This window comes from Hipposideros armiger, unplaced genomic scaffold, assembly GCF_001890085.2.
Source record: "Hipposideros armiger isolate ML-2016 unplaced genomic scaffold, ASM189008v1 scaffold_754, whole genome shotgun sequence".
Classification (NCBI taxonomy): domain Eukaryota; kingdom Metazoa; phylum Chordata; class Mammalia; order Chiroptera; family Hipposideridae; genus Hipposideros; species Hipposideros armiger.
The window spans coordinates 386875-406772 of NW_017732104.1; the positions used below are offsets into that span (position 1 = coordinate 386875).

The 19898-nt window shown below is 34.1% G+C and overlaps 1 long non-coding RNA gene across 1 annotated transcript in view; it reads left to right on the forward strand.

Annotated features, from left to right (window-relative positions):
- Positions 1–19898, forward strand: part of LOC109373928 (uncharacterized) — a 200542-nt gene that overhangs the window by 96566 nt on the left and 84078 nt on the right. Inside the window, exon 3 of the long non-coding RNA XR_002122321.1 lies at positions 6604–6657. This is a non-coding gene — a long non-coding RNA (uncharacterized LOC109373928). The remainder of the gene's footprint in view (positions 1–6603; positions 6658–19898) is intronic.

Genomic DNA, 19898 nt, shown 5'->3' on the forward strand with positions numbered 1-19898 from the left:
CTTTAACTGATAAGGATATACAGATGGTGAATAGTACTTGGAAAGCTGTTCAACATTAGTAACGATTAGGGAAAAACAAAACCACAATGAGCTATCACTACACACCTATCAGAATGGTTAAAATAAAGAATAATAATCCTGAATGCTGCTGAGGAAGAAAGAAACTGGATCATTTATACACTGCTGGTGGGAATGTAAAATAGTATAGTCATTCTGGAAGAGTATAGCAGTTTCTTAAACAATTAAACATGCAATTACCATACAATCTTGTCATTTTAATCCTGGGCATTTATCTCAGAGAAATAAAAGCCTATGTTCACCCAAAAACCTATAAACAAATGCTCATCACAGCTCTACTTATGATACTCCCAAAATGAAAACAACCCAAGTGTTCTTTGACAGGAGAACGGTTAAATGATTTGTGGCATACCCATACCATAGAATACTATTTAGCCAAAAAAAAAAAAAATCAATGAACTATGGAGTCACAAAACATGGTTGCATCTCAAAGGAATTATGCTGAGTAAAAAAATAGACTAATCTCAACATACAATATATAAGTTTATGATTAAGTTTTAAAACATTCTTGAAATGATGAAATTGCAGAGACAGAGGGCAAATGAATAGTTGCAGGGGTTAGGGAGAAGAAGAGGAAGAGAGATAGATGTGGCTATAAGGCTATAACAAGGTACCACGAGGCATCTTTGTGATGAAACTGTTCTTGTATCCATTGTGGTGATGGTTATATTAATATACACAAGTGATAAAATGGTGTAGAAATAAACATACACCCACACATGCACACACTCACAAATTAGTGCATTTAATTGGTGAAATACCAGCATGCTTGGTGGATTGTATCAATGTCCTTTTCCTGGTTGTGATATCTTACCATAGATCTGCACGATGTATCACATTCTAATATTTCTTAGAACTTCATGTAAATCTACAGTTATCTCAAACTAAATAGTTTTAAAACATTCCTTACAAAAATGAAAAGTATTGTTTTTATAATTTAAAACCTTTTAATACCTTAAAAACAAAATGAAGACTACAAATAATCCAGATTTGAGCATAATNCTCCTCAATATATGTGTGAGCATTCAGATAAAAGGAAGAGGGAGGCAGCATTTGTAGTTGAGCTACGGAGGCCCGGTGGCCCGGTTACGGGAAAAGAAGAATTTGTAGACTTTTTCAAGACCTTCATTTACACAGCTGTTGAATCCAAGACTACCGTGGTGGAACCATGAATGAAAATACATCTGCTGTAGTATCTTCCGGTCTACTTGAAAAAGATCCTGCCTTTCAGATGATTACAGTTACCAAGGAAACAGGCCTTAGTCTGAAGATCCTAGGAGGAATTAACCTGAATGAAGGTCCCTTTGTGTATATTCAGGAAATCATCCCTGGAGGAGACTGTCATAAGGATGGACGTTTGAAGCCAGGAGATCAACTTGTCTCAATAAACAAGGAATCTATGATTGGAGTGTCATTTGAAGAATCAAAAAGCATAATTCCCAGAGCCAAGTTGAGGTCAGAACCTGCTTGGGAGATAGCACTCATAAGACAGAAATCTGATGGCAGTCATCCAGAAAATCCATCATACACATCCCTTTTACAAACTTCAGGGGACTATGAACCTCAAGCCTCAAAGTTTAGTCTTCTTTCTCCTTCTGAAATGCTAATTCCAAAGATCTCATCCACTCCCCAAACTACAGATACCATTTCACCTTCTTTTAAGATAAATGAGTTAAAAACTGGATACAAGAAAACAGAACAGACTCCAATTACGTCTTCGGACAACAGCCCTACTGATATGTCTAATTTAGCTCATCCGATAATTACGGACCACAAGGAAAGAAGATTTCTTTAAATCCCTCTGTTCGCCTTAAGGCAGAGAAACTGGAAACAGCNGCAATTCCTGTATACTAGAGGAATCCCTCATCAGGCAAGGATAGTTTCTGACCATTCATCTTCCGTCATACTATAACTTTTTAAAAGCTTTATACATGGTATCTTTTTTCCATTTGAAAGAGTCTATATTTTTCTTATATTTTAAAACTATCACAAACTTACAAAAACAAGGAGGTAGAATACAGAAAAATTATTCCTGAACTGTTTGACAGTTAGTTGTTATCGTCAGGCCCCTCACCCTTGAATATTTTAGTATTTTCTACAGAAAAGGACATTCCCTACATAGCCACATTAAGACCAATATAATGAAGAAATTTACACTGACACATAACTATCTAATCTTTAGAGCCCATTTCTTCTCACCAGCTGTCTCACTAATATTCTTTATAGAGAAAGTATCTATTATACTTCAGACTCACATATTAAACTTAGATGTCCAATCGCTTTCATCTCCTTCATTCTGAAACAGTTTCTCATCTGTTCCTTGACTTTCAGGACCTTAAGACTTTTGAAAAATTGCAACCTTATTATTTGAAATAATGTCTCTAAATACGAATTTGTTTGATATTCCCTTATGACTAGATTTAGGCTACACCTTTTGACAAGAATGTCACAGAAGTGTTCATGGTCTTTATGGCGTCCTATCAAGAAGTGAAAGGTTTTCCTTTGTACCATTATGATTGTGCTCACTTCAATCATTTGATTAATGTGGTGTCTGCCAAACTTCTGAAAAGATTTTTTTGCCCTTCTGTAAATGTGTTTTAAGGAAAAGCACTTTGAAAATATATAAATGTCATTAATTCATCAAACTTACAATTACTTTAATTTATTTACTCTTCTTTCTGTATGACTGGTGAAAAAAACCCCAGTTTGTTGAGAATTGAGGGGTTTCTCAGCACTCAAACTTTCGGTGCTAAAACTGGAACAACACTGGGTGTATGTTCATGTATATATCTTTATGTTGACAAATGTTTTCATTTGTATTGAGTAAATTTATTTGAAATAATGTCTCTAAATACGAATTTGTTTGAATATTGATTGACATAGAAATGAAATGGCCTAGAATTAATGGCAAGTCTATGTTTAATATTTTTGGAGACTTCTGAATATTTTTTAAAAGTATTTATACTATTTTATATTCCTACCAGCAATGGATTGCAGTTCTTGCAGTATCACACCCACTACAAACTTTATATAGACAATCCTTATAATTTTAGCCATTCTAATAAATGTGTAATGGTATCGGATTGTGATTTTGATTTTTATTTCACTGATGACAAGTGATGTTAAATACTGTTTCATGTTTTATTAGCCAACTTGCCTGTCTAGATATTTGTACTTTTTTAATGGGTTGTTTACTTTCTTATAATTAATTTTTAAAATTTCTTCATACACCTGGCTACATATATTATTTGCCACATATGTATTGAAACTGTTTACTCTTATTTGGTGGCTTCATTTTTGTTTCCTTAATAACATCTTTTGAAGATAAACCACTTCTGTTTTGCTATCTCCTATTTATCAATTTTTCAACTATTATTTCATTTTGTGTGTGTGTGTGTGTGTGTGTGTGTGTGTGTGTGTGATATTGAGATATCTTTGCCTATCCAAAGCAACAGAGTTTTTCTCTTATGTTTTCTTCAGGAAGTTTTATAATTTTAGCTTTTCAATTTAGGCTATGACCCTTTTGAAGGTAATTTTTGTGTATATTCATTTTTTCTCTCAAATGGATAATCAAATGGTTCCAGCACATTTTTTTGCAAAAACTTTCCTTTTATATTGAATTGACTTGACATTGCTCTATTGAAAATTAATTGAAAATATATGGGTGGGTCTATTTCTGGATTCTGTTCTGTTAATCTAATCTGCATGTCTGTTCTTTCACCAATACCAAACTGTTTTTGATGACTATGAATTTATATTATGCCTTGAAATTGGGTAGTGTAATCAGATAGCTATATGCTTCTATTTCCAAACCTCTTTGGTTCTTCTGGGTCATTTGGATTTCCATAAAATTTTAGAATCATTTTAATTAATTTCTCCCAAAATACCTGCTGCATTTTGACAGTTATTTTCTTGAATCCATATGCTAATTGATTTTCCCCAATATAAGAAGATATTTCAATTTTAGTGTTATTTTTAATATTTATTAAATTTATTGAGGCAACATTGGTTAGTAAAATTGTATAGGTTTCAAGTATAAAATTCCATAATACATCATCTGTATATTGCATTGTGTGTTCAACACCAAAAGTCAGTTCTCCTTCCATCACCCTATATTTTATCCCCTTTACCCTCATCTACCAACCACTTCCCCCCTTTCCCTCTAGCAACCATTAAACTGTTGTCTGTGTCTATGAATTTTTGTTTGTCTTGTTCGTTTATTGCTTTCAGTATTATATCCCACATGTCAGTGAAATCATATGGTTCTTGACTTTTTCTGTCTGACTTATTTCGCTTAGCATGATGATCTCAAGATCCATCCAAGTTGTCACATATAACAGTATTTCATCTTTTCTTATGGCTGAGTAATATTCCATTGTATCTATGTACTGTACCTTCTTTACCCAATCATCTATCAAAGGACACTGGTTGTTTCCATATCTTGGCCACCATGAATAATGCTACAATGAACATAGAGGTATATGCTTGTATATCTTTATGGGTAAATGTTTTTTTTGGTTTTTGTTTTTTGGGTTTTTTTAGAATAAAATATTTTATTATTAAAATAAAAACTTTGTATAAAAGCATTACAGGAGAAAAGCTCTATTTACATTTGATTCAAGGTCCAATTATGCATAAAACCGTGGGTACAGCAACAGGCTGCATATGCAAAGCAGAATGGACACTTGTATTTCACCTCTACCAAATGATTTAATGCAAAAAATGGGAGAGGGAGAGATGACATATGAATCTGCCCAGAAACTTTAATGGCAGGGATGTCAAGTTAACAAACTGGCAAGTCACCCATCTCCAAAAAGGCACTTCTCATTGTTCTACAAGTGCTTAAAACTTGAACACGAACCTATGCCTAGCTTATAGTTTCTTCCAGAAAGCAAAAGCTGCAAAGGATTGTAGACTAGTATTAGTATCAATTTTCCATGCAAAAATGCTCAAGAATTTATTTGGAATACCTTACACATTTATGAATTGAAATAAATCTGGCAAACTACCATTATACTATGGATTCAAATCAGTTTCTGAAGCCTCGCCATCCTAATTGCCTAGATGCCTTTTCTGCAATGACTTCTAGAGCTGCCTACAAACTTTTGGGTCCTGGACTGTGTGAGTCTGATGCACCATCCAACCTCACGGTGGAAGAAAATAGCAACTAAGTGTCAGCTCCAACAACCTATGTAACAAGCACAATACACGGAATATTCTCATAAGAGGCGTTATGGATAAATGTTTTCAGATTTTCTGGATAGATACCCAGCAAAGGGATTACTGGGTTACATGGTAATTCTGTTCTTAATTTTTTGAGGAACCTCCATATGTTTTCCATAGCGGCTGTACCAATTTACATTCCCACCAGCAGTGTTTGAGGGTTCCTTTTTCTCCACAGTCTCTGCAACACTTGTTATTACTTGTCTTGTTGATAATAGCCATTCTAACAGATGTGAGGTGGTATCTCATTGTGGTTTTGATTTGCATTTTCCTAATAGCAGTGAAGTTCAGCACCTTTTCATATGTCTGCCGGCCATTGGTATGTCGTCTTTGGAGAAGTGTGTGTTCTGGTCCTCGACTCATTTTTTAATTGGATTGTTTTGTTGTTGTTGTTGAGTTGTATGAGTTTATATATTTTGATATTAGTCTCATTGGAGGTGTTGTTTAGAATATCTTCTCCCATTACTCTTTGTTAATGCTTTTTTTTTTATTGTGCAGAAGCTTTCTAATTTGATATAGTCTCATTTATTTATTTTTGCTTTTACTTTCCTTGCCTTTGAGGTCAAATTCACAAAACTTTTGTGTTCTTTAACTTGATTCAGCAATGTGCCTTAATTTTAGTGTAACGATATTGCATTATTTCTGAGTATTTTTTTTTCTGTTGTGAAGGAAACTTTAAAACTTTATTTTTTAATTTTCTGGTAGTTTAAAAATTGTAATTTATTTTTTTACAAATGGAATATAAATATGGTAACTTTTAATGTTATTTTCTATTAATTATCTCTTTCATACCTGGGTCAGTTTGTATTTTTCTTATTAAAATCATGAGTCATACTATCTTTTTTTGGCCAGCCTGCTAATTTTTAATGGGATGCCAGGCAATTTGGATTTTTCTTCTTGGTGCTGGACATTTCTGTATGCTATAAATATTTTTGCATTTGTTTTATAATGCTGTTAATTTACTTGGCAACAACTTGACACTTTCAGATCTTGCATTTAAGCTTCTAGAGGGGACCAGAGCCTTATTTTGTCTATGACTTGTTTGTCCTCGCATCTGAAACAAAACCCTTGTGAGTACTCGAGTCAATGTCCCATGAAATACAAGGCTTTCTAATCTGGCTGTTGTGAACAGACATTATTCTTGGTAATTTGTGAGCTGGGATATTTTTTTCCTTTAATCCTTTTAGGTCACTCTTATTATTCTATTATCTGAAAATATGCTTACTTCATATTCATTCTTGAAAAATTTTTTCACACTGAATGTAGAATTTTAAATTGACACTTTTCTTTTTTTAATTTCAGCACTGCAGTGACATTGTTCCACCAGTTTTTTTCCTCCATGATATCTGATAAGAGGTAAGTGATCATTCTCTTTATGTTTTATATGTATGTAATTTATAATTTCTACAGGAATGCTTTTTTTTTAATTGCTCCTCCTTTCCCACAATCTTCCTACATTTTTCACTCACCTTAGCTCTCACTTAAGGTTTCCCCCAGGTTTTTATAATTGTTATTTGTGGTAGAGTCAGTTTATTAAGATTTGTATTCCATTACAAGTGCTACCTTTTCTATTGAGGCAGGGGATGAAAGAATGAAAGGGAGATGACATATTCAAAGTGTTAAAAAAAAAACAAAAAAACAAGGCTGTCAACCAATAATTCTATTCCACTAAAACATTCATTGAAAAATCAAAGAATAATTAAGCATTAACTTATAAACAAAAACTAAGAGAATCCATCGCTAGCAGATCTGTCTTAAAAGAAATACTAATGGGAGTCCTTCGGATGTTACTAAATGGACAATAGACAATAACTCACATCTTTGTGAAGAAATAAAGAACATGGTGAAGATATTTATTGATGACACAGTAAATATCAATGATGAAATAGATATAATTTTGTTTGAAACTGTCTTTTCTATTCTCTTTTAAAATGCAAATGAAGAAAGCAATAACTATAAACTATATTGGGGGACTTATGATGTGTAGAAATGTAATTGGTGTGACAATAATGTGACAGAGGAGGGTGGAAGCAAAGGAACTATTATGGAGCAAAGATTCTGTGTACTAATAAAAATTAAGTTGGTATTGAATGAGGTTTTAAACATAGATGTTGATTGGAATCTCAAAGGCAACTTCTAAATACATAACTCCAAAAATATAGAAAAGAAAAAACAAAGGAACTAAAATTGCATACTAGAAAGCATCTACTTAAAATAAAAGGTGGTAATTGAGAAACACATGATATGCAGGAAAAAATATAGCAAGATGGGAAATGTAAATCCTAACATATCATTTGTTTCATTAAATGTAAATAGATTGAACACTGACATCAAAAGTCAGGGATTGATAGAATTAGTTTTAAAAGAACCTGATTCACTGTATACCAGCGGTTCTCAACCTGTGGGTTGCGACCCCTTTGGGGGTAGAACAACCCTTTCACAGGGGTCACCGGGTACTTGTATGTGGGCATATCTGCATGTGGGCCTGGATACAGATAGAGGAGCGGTGTCTCTGTTCCTAAGACTATCAAAAATATGTGTTTTCTGATGGTCTTAGGCGACCCCTGTGAAAGGTTGAGAACCGCTGCTGTATACTGTCTACAAGAGACAAACTTTAAAGACAGGTGGAGTGACTACACTGGCCTCATATGAAATAGACATTAAGAAAATAGTTACTAGAGGATAAAAGGACATTTCATAATGGTAAAGGTTCAGCCTGTCAAGATGTTACAATTATAAGCATACCTGAACCTAGCAAGAGAACACATAATACATGAAGCAGAAATGAGAATTGAAGGGAGAGATACACAGTTAAACAATATCCCTATATTATAAAAGAGAGAATATTTCAAATCAATGATGTAAACTTAAAGGAAAGTAGAATAAAATAACAAAGTTATATACAAAGCAAACATAAGGAAGGAAATGAAAAGAAATAGAATGGATGTAAATTAAATAAGGATGAGACTCGTGATAGAGAAAATAATCAAAACCAAAGATAATTCTTTGAAATATTTTAAAAAATTGACAAATCTTTAGTTAGACCAAGGAAAAAAAGAGAAGACTCAAATTACTAAAATATCAAATGAATGACAGAATATCACTACTGACATTAACAAAACCAGAAAACATTATAAGAGAATACTATTAACAACTGTATGTATATCAATAAATTAGATAACCTAGATAAGACAGTTTTTTCTGTGATGTTTGGCTGCAGTAGAACAGCTGTCATTTAAAAGCTTTTGTCTGTAGGCTTCCCCTTTCCTTGTCCTTTTTCCATAGGGAGCATGTTTGTTGTTATTTTTTCTGTACTCGATATTTCCGGGTTGCTTGCTTGTTTGCTCCAATGCTGAGACACATGTGGTAGGTAAGAAACCCCAGGGTACTCACCACAGTGTCATTCCTAGGGTATCGATGTCCCTAGCTGGTCTGTCTTCTTCTCTTTATAATTCAGGTTTTTTTTCTTTGCATATAATCCCCAAGAATTTTAGTTGTGAATAATTAGTTGTGAATTAATTATTAAAAATAGAAAAGTTTAAAGTATAATATATCTATCTTTCTGGAAGCCTAGGCCTCCCTTGGTTTTTAAATATAATGTTAAAACCATCTATTTATTCTGTTGTTTCTGGCTTGTTATATAATCAGAAAACTTATTTTTTAAATTTTATTGTTAGTTTCAGGTGTACAGAACAATGCAATAGTTATCCTTTTCACCCTCACAAAGTAACAACCCCTCTCCCCCATCTACTTCCCTCCCACCCCCGATATCATGTTTATCTATTGCAATTCCATTGACTCCATTCCCACTCTCTACTCCATGTCCCGTGACTATATGTATATAAAATTATAGTTGACATAGCTGATGTTGAATAATAATGTATGTCAACTATAATCAGAAAACTTTTATCAGTAGCATATTATTCGGATTTTCTAAAAATTTTCTTTGTAGCCCTAAACATGTTCATTTTTTGTAAAAAATGATTTTGTAAAAAAAAGATTCACGTATGATTGATAAAATTAGTCACTAGCTGTCATATTTAGGGAATCGCTCTAAATATACATAAGATAAAGTTTGTTTTCTTATTTGTTAAAATATTCTATATTTTTACAATTTTTAAATGTATTTTTAAACCAATGATTTGAGAGTTATATTACAGTGTCATCATCAGATTCTGGGTGAGTTTATTTCTCCTTGGTATTCTGTTCTTAATTTTTCTTTGTGGATTTTAATCTTGGTTGTTAGGTTATAGGTTCTGCAACATCTTAGTTTTTAACTTTTGTTTTAAAAAATTGTTCTTTTTATCATGTACTATACCATAGTATTACTCTCATTAGTACTTTTGCCTGAATATCTATTTTTTCTGATAGCAGTATTTCCCTTACAGATTACTTTTGGTTCATAGTTATCTGTTATATATTTACACATTTTTTTTTTATTCATGGCTTTTGGAGTCATTTAATTTTAGTGTGTTCTTGCACTTTTCATCCTGTTTGATTTTGTACATTTTAGGCAAATTTAATCCAGTAGGGAAAATTTGATATATTTAAACTGATTTGCACAATGCTCGTTGGGTTTTCTACTTGTCATAAATTGTGTTAACTTTATACTTTCTCATTTATGACCTTCCATTCATATCACAATGTATTTTTCTTGTGATAGATTACTTTTCTTTGTAATGGTTAACTCAACATTCTGGCACTGTGTATCAGTCATAAAATAATTAAAGTTATTAAGCATATCTATCTATCTTTCTCACAAGACAGTGACCTTGGCACACTTAAACTATTCAGATATAATACCTCCCATATTCCTTGTTATTGTTTGCAGTTTTCTTTCTAGCTATCAGTTAAACATAAAATACTTTTGCATTGTATTGTCCCTATATTTTTTATAGGAAATCTTGATTTATATGTGTTAACATATGTATTTTATTTTACTAATTTATTTTTAGGACTCCATTCATAAGAGCCCAAGCATCATTTTATTTTATTTACTTTTTAAAATTTATTTATTTATTTATTTATTTATTTTAGCTGAGCCATCCTGCCACCTGTTGGCAGCTCAGCAGCAGCTCAGCTCGGACCAGACTCAAACCGCTGTTGCTCAGAGCTCAAACCTTTGAGTGAGCTCTTAACCAACTGAGCCACTCAGCTGGCCCCTACCATTTTATTTTGATGTCTAGCTTAGGTGCTGGACTTCACATAGGGTGACCCAGGGCTTATCCACCTGAACACTGAGCATCTAACCTCTGCTGGGTTTAGTTCTGGAAGGCAGTAGTTCTGAAAACGGTAGAAAACACCACCACTCACGCCACCTCTCCAAGCATGTGTGTCCTGGTCTAGTTTCTGTTTAGTCTCCTCATTTGTTTTATTATTTTTCATTTTGGTTTGTATTCTTATCATGTTCATAAAAACTTTTTTTTCTTCTGTCATTGGCCTGTGATTGATGGGGTCTTTCTGAAATCACACCATTAAATGGAATTTGAGAAGATTTGTGTGTTTGTGTGTGTGTGGTTAGGTTTTTGGGGTTTTTTTTAAGTATTTTTCATTAGTTTCAGGTGTATGAAACAAAACATAATGATTAGACATTTACACCCCTCACAAAGTGATAACCCCACCAAATCTACTACCCCTCTGGCATCATACATAGCTATTACAATACCATTAACTATGTTCCCTATGCTGTACTTTACATCCTATGAGAATGTGTGTGTGTGTGTGTGTGTGTGTTACCAGGGGTGCCCAAAAATGTATGCACATGACTTATATTCATCTTTTGTTATCAGTATATATTATTACAATTTTAATACAGTTTCCTTTCTTAAAATGTGTATACATTTTTTTGGCACCTTCTGTATGTATGTATGTATGTATATGTGTGTATATATATGTATATACACACATATATATATTTGATATTCAAGATTGTTTTATATTAGTTTCAGGTGTACACTCCAATGGTTAGGCATTTATATAATCTATGAAGTGATCTCCCTTGTAAGTCCAGTACCCATCTGACACCCTATATAATCTTTACAACATTATTGATTATAGTCCCCATATTATATTTCACATCCCCATGACTATTTTGTGATTACCAATTTGTACTTTCTAATCCCTTCACTTTCCCACCATCCCTCAACACCCCTTCCACCTAGTAACCATATTTTTTTCCCCTGTATCCATGAGTCTGTTTCTGTTTGGTTTGCTCATTTATTCTGTTCTTTAGATTCCACATATAAGTGAGATCATATGGTATTTGTCTTTCTCAGTCTGACTTATTTCACTTAGTATAATATCCTGTCTCCATCATGTTGTTGCAAATGGTAAAATTTCCTTCTTTTTTATGGCAAAGTAATATTCTATTGTATAAATGTACCACAATTTCTTTATCCAATTGTCTATTGATGGGCATTTCAGTTGTTTCCATATCTTGGCTATTGTGAATAGCTTTGCAGTAAACATAGGGGTGCATATATTTTTTTGAATTATAGTGCTTTGGGTTTCTTTGGATAAATACCCAGGAGTGGAATTGCTGGGCCATAAGGTAGTTCTATTTTCAATTTTTTGAGGAACCTCGTACTGTTTTCCATAGTGGCTGCACCAATCTGAAATCCCACCAACAGTGCACAAGGATTCCATTTTCTCCACATCCTCACCAACACCTGTTGTTTGTTGATTTATTGATAACAGCCATTCTGACTGGATTGAGGTGGTGTCTGATTGTGGTTTTATTTGCATTTCTCTGGTGATTAGTGATATTGAGCATCTTTTCATATGTCTGTTGGCCATTTGTATGTTCTCTTTGGAGAAATGTCTATTCATGTCCTCTGCCCATTTTTTAATTGGATTGTTTGCTTCATTTTGGTGTTGAGTTTTATGAGTTTTTTTATAAATTTTGGATATCAACCCTTTATCAGATGTATCATTGGCAAATATTTTCATCCATTCAGTAGGATATCTTTTTGTTTTGTTGATTGTTTCTTTTGCTGTGAAAAAACTTTTTACTTTGATGTAGTCCCATTTGTTTATTTTTCCATCTGTTTCCCTTGCCTGAGGGGATATAGCAGTAAAATATTACTAATGGTAACATCTGAGAGTTTACTTCTATATTTTCTTCTAGGAGTTTTATGGTTTCTGATCTTACATTTAAGTCTTTAACCCATTTCGAGTTTATTCTTATATATGGAGTAAGAAGGTAGTCCAATATTATTTATTTATGTATGTTGCATGTAACTGTCCAGGTTTTCCAGTACCATTTATTATAATAAATAGACCATCTGTAACCCAATATAAATTCTTGCTTCTTTTGTCATGGATTAAATGATCACAGAGGCATGGATTTATTTCTGGGCTGTCTATTCTGTTCCATTGATCTGTGTGTCTATTTTTATGCCGATGCCATGCTCTATTGATAACTATAACCTTGTAGTATAATTTGATATCAGGTAGCATGATGCCTCCAGCTTTGTTCTTATTTCTCAGGATTGCTGTGGCTATTTGGGGTCTTTTATTGTTATGATGCCACCATTTTCTTTTTAACTAGTGCTTCTTCAGTTACCTTGGGATCTTGTCAAAGTTCAGTACATCTGGGTGGAGCCTAGGATTCTGCACCTCTAACAAGCTCCCAGGTGACACCCATGCACCACACTTTGGGTTGTAAGGCCTTAAACAGCTACACTGATTTCTCACAGTTCCGAGTTTGGTGATTACAACATTCTGCCTACTGGGACCAGGTCTGACCATGTGCCTGTTTAAGCTCTTTGTTCATTAGAACGCATCAAGTTTTCCCCTGCCTTGGAATCTACCTCTTCAGGAAAGAGAGTGGGCCTTTTTCATCTAAAAATTAATTTTGAGGCAGTTGATGGCACATGTATTTTCATCTCTGTTCTTCTTTACAGTTTAAACTTCAAAGGTGATAAATGTGTCATTTTAGTACTTGTAACCTATCTACATAAATGATCTTGCAACTCAAGTGGAAATTGGGGTTTGTAGATAAAATACACATATATGGACTAGTTCATGACTAGCACTTGCTTTACGTATTTTTTTTTTCAGTTCTCAACTTCACAAATATCTTTAATGTCAGTAAAACCCTATTTCAGGGGAATAGTTATTTTTGTCTGTTCCTGTAGATTTACAACAGACATTTGTATACAAAAGCATAATTAATTCTAAGATTTGTGAGACTTTGAGTAATACATTTTTGCTAACTCTTCAATAATGAAAGCAGCACCTTTTATTCATATAAAACACTTAAAACTCCTTTATGTTTTAAAGCAACAGTCACCCTTGTCACCTTCTAAAAGCCAAAGAAGATGATTTTCAGTTGTGGACATTTGCTGATATTTTACCCATTTCTCTCATAACCCAAAGATGTGGTACCTTTTAATTGGTCTTATTTATGTGGTAGGGTCATAAGAGTGAGGTTGTTATTTAAACAACTTTCTTTTAATTGCCAAAATGAATGCTGAACAGGATGAAAATAGAGGACCGTGTGACTGCCAACATTTTATGCATATCATACTCTGGAAAAAAAATTGCTGCCAGGTGACTAATAAATGGTGAATTTATATCATATAAGTTTACGGTAGAAACTAAAATACATTAATTCCAGAGTAAGAGTAACAGTGTTTCATATATTCTATTTTCCAATTAGGAAAAATTCAACTCTTCCTAAGAAGTCATATTTTATTGGGCTGTCGGAAAAGTCGTGATGCATTTTTGCAATGAAAAACATAGAAAAAATACGTCATGACTTTTCCGACAACCCAATATATAATTCAATGGCCTTGAGGAATTCCACCAATGTCATTTATAGACACAAACAAGCCTTCCTTCAGCATTGTCATACAGTGACATTGAAAACTCTTTGGCTTATATAAACATACTTATTATATTCACTCAAGTAAAATTCCGTTCCCGTTTGCTCTCTGTTCCATATGTCTCTCCTCCACTACTGAGTCACTGTTGCAGTACAAGAATCTTACCCCAAACAAACATTTGCTTATTTTGGATCCTTTCTTGCACTCTGTCATAGAACAGCTGGTCAAGTATAACTGCCTTCTGTGGCTGTAATTCCATTGCTTGGGGATATTTTCTCCTATTTTTGTGTAAAAAAAAAAATATGATTCTCCTCTTTCGACTGCTCGAATAATCTTGTATCACAAACTGTTACTACATAATAACTAGGGAGATTATGAGAATTAGAAAAACATTTGCTAGAACAGACTATTGAATAGATCATTTCATGACAGCATTGAAAACAGCCTTGCCTTCTGCTGAGAATTAATATTTGTCAGCTACTGTTTTTAAAAGACTGAGTTGAAAATTCCACTTACTAATTTTTTCAAATAATTAGTATTAGTTAGCTGTAAATGCTATATGTACACTATCGATTCAGAAATAATGCTTGGAATTTCAGTATTTGTGCATAAGAAAAATAGTGACAGACTGGAGGAGAAGAGTAAAAAAAAGAAAGACAAAAATGTTCTTTGTGAATAATTGGGTCTCTTTAAATATTTAATTGAGTTTATTTCAGAATCTTTTCCTTGTATTGCTTGGTATATTTCTTAGCAAAATATATTTACTAGTTGAATAATTTTGTTAAACGGTAATATTGAATTTTCTGTCAATGGACCAAAATAAACATTTCTATTATTATCTTGGAAGCTAATTTTTAAAAAATTTCACACTTCTGTTGCCTAAATAAAGTATATTTTATTTACACTAAAATCGTGATTTTCTAAAAGCCAGCTAGAAAATGGAAATTTTATGGGAGCAAAAAAACCCAAATGAAATCAGATAACATTAGCCTAAAATCAATAACATTTAGATTTTATGCCCAACACATTTTGTATTTTCCTTGCAAAGCTTTGATGCTTTAAAATATATGCCATTTTAGTATTCTATTTACTGTTTACAGGACTATAGCAGCAGATAATTGCTACAGTTTACACTAAATAGGCTAGCTGAAATGATGGTTACCAGCCTTTTAAACTACAGGGCATTTAAAAATGCCTGGGGTTTTGTCTTTTCATATTTTGAAAACTGGTCTGTTTTGAAAAGAGATGCATCACCCATTGTTATGTTTGGAACAGATTGCTAAATCTCATTGAATGACAGAAGGGAGAGAGGTAGAGACAGTGAAAGACTACAGAGGTTAAAATTCTGTATAACTGCGTGATGCCCATGGAATAAATCAAGTGTGGGAAACCTCTGCTCAAGCACCCTGCGGAAACAGCTCTCTTTGATTTATTTAGTTAGTTAGTTAAGATTATATTGGGGAATTGGGGGAGGGGGACAGACAAGTTGCTGTCCTTTTGTTCTTCAGTCTAGCTGTGGAGGACTTCGCTTCCCTTGCCCATGTTGGTATTATCATTGCGCTGTTCCCTGGTAAGGCAGTTGCTCACCGGCCATTGGATGACCATTCATGGTGGCTGCCGGCCATTCATGGTGGCTGCCGGCCACTCACGCTGGCTGCTAGCCACTCACGATAGCTCATGGCTGCCCACTGCAGCAGGGGCTACAGCCTACACCACGCTGGCGACTCACAGCAGCCCAGCTCCAGGTCAAGCTGCTATTCACCATCTTAGCTGTAGAGGCCGCAGCGTCACTGGCCCTCATGTGGGATCTGAACTGGGGCCCTGCTGCTCAGAGCTGGTGTCCCAAGCCAACACCTAACCAATGCACCACTCAGCTGGCCTAGCCCTCTTTGATTTATGACCATACAGCATACATATAAAAATAACTGAAATATTGTTATAGGATACAGATAAAAAAGTAGGGGTTGTTGTTGAACAGCAGTATTTTCTGGGAAGTATCATGATTAGAGCACTAAAAACAATTCAACATGTTGAACTATAAAAAATTAAAGTTGAATCGGAAAGCAAAACCACGAACTCATTCCTCTTGTGTAAAGGCATAGGTTTGAGCAACTTCTATGAAAATTCTTGAATAAGAGAGTTCTGAAGGGTGTTTCTGGATACAATCTATCAAACAATATAATATCAACACACTTCATATAGGAGTTCAGCAGCAGTAAATATCCCTCCCTTGAAGAACAACAATTTCCCCCCAGGCATTAGAAGTGAATATCAGAAATGCAATGATCAAATCCCAATTCAGGGCTCACTTTGTCTCTTTTCATTTACCATATTTCCCCATGTATAAGACACTCCCATGTATAAGACGCACCTTAATTTTGGGGTCTGAAATTTGAAAAAAAATGTATTACATAAAGTTACTGAACTCAAGTTTTATTCATCATAAAATTCATACAACTCATCACTGTCAAAACTTCCAACCATTAGCCTGTCCTCATCTGTGTCTGATGACGAATCACTGTCTTCATATATTGCCTCGTCCTCAGTTCCATCTATGGCATTTGAAATCTACAACCACTGTATAAGATGCACCCAGTTTTTAGACCCCAAATTTTTGAAAAATGGTGCGTCTTATACATGGGGAAATGCGGTAGTTATTTTGCAAGAAAGAACAAAGGACAGTGATTTGAAAAAGGGAAAAGGGAAAAAGATAGAAGAGGAAGGCAAGAAGGGTAGCCATTATCTTCTATAGAAACGGAAAAATGCCATCGGAGCTACCAAAAGAGACACGTAACTCCACCTCAAGCAAGCAATCTGAGTAAAATGGCAGCTAAGATATGTTCCCAATGCTATATATCACCTTTTAGAAATATTTTATACATTTACCCACATAAATAAATATTTTAATGATCGTCCACTAAACAAAATTACTTTGTATCTTCTCTATCATTCTAGAAGTGAGATGTCCAATAAAGGGGCCACTAGCCATATGTCACTTTGGCCACTTTAAATGTAGCTGATTTGAATTGAGATATTCTAAAACTGTAAAATACACACACTATTTCAAAGACTTCGCATAATACATATAAAATTTCTTATTAATGTTTTATGTTAATTACATGGCAAATTATAATATCTTTGATAAATTGGTTTAAATCATATACTTTATTAAAATTTATTTCATTGGTTTATTTTACTTCTATAATGTGGCAATACAGAACCTAAAATTATAAACATCGCTAACACTTGTGGCTACAGTTATATTCGTATTGGACGGTGCTGGCATTGTGACCAAGGTCATGACATACAGAAGTGGGATCCGCACCCCAAATCTTTCCTGATATAGTGCAGTTCCTTTTTATAGACTATTCTCACAGCTATCACATTTATGTGCATTCACCTCTCAGGGGCAGGGATGATTTCATTTTTCAAACCAATTAATATTTTAATGGATGATTATTATGAGCTTTCTCAATGTGAAGAAGGCACTGTTAAGCAATTTGGATAGCAGAGGACAAAATAATGACATGGGACAAAGGGATGACACAGACCTTCCAGTCATGAAGTGTATACTTTAGAGGAGGAAATAAAAATAAGCAACATTAATTACACATCAGTGGAGGTGGGTGCTACCGAGAAGTGCATGGCCTTTTGTACTGGATAGGAGGAGAACCCGACCCATTCAGCACATCTCTCCTGTAGAAGGGACATCACTCTAGTGTAAAAGGTACTAACTTTTTTAATGGAAGTAAGCAAAGTGATTATTTTGTTTTCAGTATTATCAGAAAACTCGGTGTGTGTAGCCAGTGAGTTGCATTTTTCATTTAATGTATCATTTCATGGGTTTAAAAAGTATGAAGAATAAATAATAAAACAAATGCTTATAGCAAACCAGTTGATGGGTTTGAATGATTTTTTAAAAATATGAACATTGGGCTTATCTGGGAAAGATCTCCAGAACGGATAATGATTTTGAGAGGAGCAAAATGGTCCTTAGTTAGAAAGAACATTATGGGCCGGCTGAGTGTTACGTTGGTTAAGAGTTGGCTTGGGACGCCAGCTCTGAGCAGCAGGGCCGGTTCAGATCCCACATGAGGGCCAGTGATGCTGCGCCCTCTACAGCTAAGATGGTGAACAACAGCTCAACCTGCAGCTGGGCTGCCATGAGTAGCCAGCGACAGCATAGGCTGCAGCCCCTGCTGCAGTGGGCTGCCATAAGCTGCCGTGAGTGGCCGGCAGCTGGTGTGAGCTGCCAAGAGCCACTGTGAGTGGCTGTCCAATGGCTGGTGACCGATCTGCCTCACCCGGGAAGAGCACAATGTTACCAACATGGGCCAGTGAAGCAACATCCTCCACAACTAGACTGAAGAACAAAAGGACAGCAACTTGTCTGTTCCCCTTCCCCCAATTCCCCAACACTTTTCCCCTCCCCCAATTTCCCAATAAAATCTTTAAAAAAAAAAAAAGAACATTATGACTATGAGCATTTGATTCTTAAATAGATGTTTGATCAATATTAAATGAGTAATTAAATGTACATCAGCATTTGTAGCAGGTACTTTACAATTACCTCAGTCATCTCAGTAACTCTGTATATTATATATTATTCCTCATATTATAGGTTTATATGTAATAATAAATATATATTTATTAAAAAAACTGATATTCAGTAAGACTAAGTACTTACCCATAATTATACATCCAGTAACTAGCACCAAAGTTTACTGTAACCGAATCAGGAGGCCATGCACATGACAAAGAATTGGATTTCAATAATGTCAACATGTATTTTTCATATATTGAAAGAACATTGAAAATGAATAAATATATACTAAGGCAAAATTATATCTCAGAGGCAACTGTATTTAGTTAAAGCTTAACAGAATCTGGCTTTGTCTATAATAGTGGCCATACCATCTAGAAAATAAATAATAAAATTATAGTTCTTTATAGATTGTACTCTCTCATTATGCCTTTTAGAGTAATGAACTTTTTTATGGCCTTTGAGATGAACTTTTTTTTCATTTCCAAGTGAAAATCAGAGACACTTTGTCTAAAGCAGTGTGCCCTAGATTCATTTGCTGAGATGAATAGGAGTTCTGTGTTAATAAACCACATTTAATTTTGTGAAGCGTATTGAACTATGCATTGCTAACAGACAGTACATTGACAAGACCATGTATTGTGATTTTATTTCAATAAACTATGTGCAGTGTGTATTACCATGTGTAATTGGCCTATGTTCAAATGTATATAACCACCTTACCCTTATCCAACTGATGTGGTCACTATTTTCAGAAACCTTTCTCTAAGGCTTTTTTACCTATATAGTTTTTTATAGGTGTGTTTTTACCATATATTTTGTATTTGTTTACCTTTTCCTACAACATTATAATGTGCATGACCTGGCAATCACTGAGTTAGTGGAACAGTGTCCTAATACTATAGTGTAGAAAAATGACTTTCATTATGTGTTGATTTCATAAGTTATTATAGATTCATTCCTTTCAAAATACTATTTACTATTTAGAAGGTATTTTTCAAGTCCTTAAGTATAGAAGTAAAATAAGCAAAAATATAAAATCTCAGTGATGTAAAAAGGGTTATCTAGACAGTGGATATGAAATAATATAAATATAATACATTTAATATATAACTTATATTTATATTAAAACTTTTGGAAAACAAGAGGCTAAATGTTCTCTTGTATAATAGGCTGATTCTTCACCTGTCTAGTAGAGAAGATATTATTTATTGATCTGGGTTATA